The sequence below is a fragment of the Pteropus vampyrus genome, unplaced genomic scaffold (assembly GCF_000151845.1).
Source record: "Pteropus vampyrus isolate Shadow unplaced genomic scaffold, Pvam_2.0 Scaffold158, whole genome shotgun sequence".
Lineage (NCBI taxonomy): Eukaryota > Metazoa > Chordata > Mammalia > Chiroptera > Pteropodidae > Pteropus > Pteropus vampyrus.
Window position 1 is genome coordinate 774,287 of NW_011888939.1, and position 2,500 is coordinate 776,786.

A 2,500-nucleotide genomic window follows, 5' to 3' on the forward strand; every position below is an offset into this window, starting at 1 on the left:
GAAATGTAGTTAAGCATTGCGTTACAAGGGTTATACACATTCTCGGTCCTTGAGAAGATTCAGTGTAGGTAATAGTTGAAGCAGTGGTTTGAATTAGGTCACCCAGAAAGAGGATATTGAATGAAGAGGTTAGAGTCCTGAGGAGAAGCCTTTGGAAATTAATATTTAGTGAGGTGGGGGTGGGGGGGAGGAAAAGGTGATTGCGAAAGAGATCGGGTAGAGGAACAGACAGTGACGTGTTGCCTCAGCTAAAGAATGCATGGTCAGCGTTTTCATGTGCTGTCAAGGAGTCAAAGGACCTCTTGGATTTGGTAAGACAGCTAATTAAGGACCGCAGTGAACACAGTGAAATAAGGGTAGAAAGCACAGTGCAAGGGGACTGAAGAAGTGAATCTAGATTACTTTTTCAAGAAGCTCAATTGGGAAGGAAAGAAGAAAGTGATGGTTATTTGAAGTTTCTGGCTAGCTAATACTGAGAAATGATATCCCCAGGGCAAGTCTGTGGAAAGCTGTACCGCGAGGTATCCTGTATTATTGGCACATCAGCTTGTTTGTACAAGGTAGACATTAATAAAATCAGCTCCTTTTTAAAGAACTTTTTTAATTAAAAGTTTTGGGGTGACATTGGGTGATAAAATCAAATGACTTTCAAGGGTACAGTTCAACAATCTGTCATATATATATTGCATCCTGTGTTCACCACCCAAAGTTAGATTTCCTTCCTAGCCAAATATTTGATACTTTTTACCTTTAACCTACCTCTTCCCTCCCCCCCATTTCCCCTGGTAACCACTAATCCACTTTCCACAAGTCTCAGTTTGCTATGTCTGTCTGTTGCTTTCAGTTTTATATCTTCGTGAAATCATATGCTTTAAAGGAGTCAAAGAACCTATTGGATTTGGTAGTGCAGAGATAATTAAGGGCCGTGGTGAAAACAGTGAAATAAGGGTAGAAACCACATTGCAAAGGGACTGAAGAAGTGAATCTAAATTACTTTTTCAAGAAGTTTAGTTGGGAAGGAAAGAAGAAAGGATGGTTTTCAACTTTTTCTGTTTTACTGAATTCGCTTAGCATGATTATCTCAGAGTCCATCCATGTTGCAAATGCCAGCATTTCGTCTTACGGCCGAGTAATATTCCCTCGTATATATGTACCACATCTTTTATCCATCTGTCATAGGTTGCTTCCATGTCCTGCCCACCATGAGTAAGGCTGCTATGAATACTGGGGTGCACATATCTTTGTGGATAAATGTTTTCAGGTTTTAGGGGTAAATACCGAGAAGAGAGATTGCTGGGTCTTATGGTAATGCTATTCTCAGTTTTTTGAGGAACCTCTGTACTGTTTTTCATAGTGGTTGTACCAGTTTACATTCTTGCCAGCAGAGTAGGAGGCTTCCTTTTTCTCCGCATCTTCTCGACCTGGTTATTACTTGTCTAGTTGATAAACAGCCATTCTAACACATGCGAGGGGATATCTCATTGTGGTTTTAATTTGCATTTCCCTAATAGCTAGTGAAGTTGAGCAACTTTTCATATGTCTTTTGGCTTCTTCGCAACTTTTTATTTGTATGTCTTCTTGGGAGAAGTCTCTTCAAGTCTGCTTGTTTTTTAATTGGATTGTTTTTTTGTTGTTGAGTTGTATGAGTTCTTTATATATTTTGAACATTAGGTCCTTATCGTTGTTTGCAAATATATTCTCCCATTCGGATGGTTGCCTCTTTGCCTTGTTGATGGCTTCTTTTACTATGCAGAAGCTTCTTAGTTTGATAGTCTCATTCATATAGTCTCATTTTTGCTTTTACTTCCCTTGCCTTTGAGGTCAAATTCATAAACTCTCTAAATCCAAGGTCCCTGGGTTTAGTACCTCTGGTTTCTTCTACGCAATTTATTGTTTCAGGTCTTATATTTAGGTCTTTGATCCATTTTGAGTTAATTTTAGTGTATGATGACAGGTGGCAATCTAGTTTCATTCTTTTGCATGTGGCTTTCCAATTTTCCCAGCATCATTTATTGAAGAGGCTTTCCTTTCTCCATTGTGTTTTTGGCTCTTTTGTCGAAAATTATTTAAAATGCATTTTAAAGCTATAATATTCAAGCAGTTTGGTACTGATGTGTAAGTAGACACACAAAATAGTGGATCAGACTAGAGTCTAAGAATGGAAGCAGATAGTTCAAAAATTATTCAACAGATGGCTTTTGATGGGGGATTTCATTAAATCTGCATAATGCTTGGGGTAATATGATCATTTTAACTATACTGATTCTTCCAATCCACGAACACAAAATAACTTTCCATTTCTTTGTGTCTTTTTCAATTTCTTTTAATATTGTCTTATGGTTTTCAGTGTATAGGTCCTTCACATGTTTCATTAGGTTTGTTTCTAGATATTTTATTCTTTTTGTTGCAATTGCAAGATGAATTTTTCCCCATTTTTATGAAAATTCATTGTTAGGATAGGAACACTATGATTTTTTTAAAAATACGGAACGTTCCACGA

At 37.4% G+C, this 2,500-nt stretch overlaps 1 non-coding gene across 1 annotated transcript in view; it reads right to left on the bottom strand.

Moving 5' to 3' along the window:
* Positions 1-2,478: 2,478 nt before the first annotated feature.
* LOC111745612 overlaps positions 2,479-2,500 on the bottom strand; it is a 107-nt gene continuing 85 nt past the window's right edge. Inside the window, exon 1 of the small nuclear RNA XR_002782731.1 lies at positions 2,479-2,500. This exon is cut by the window's right edge and continues 85 nt beyond it. This is a non-coding gene — a small nuclear RNA (U6 spliceosomal RNA).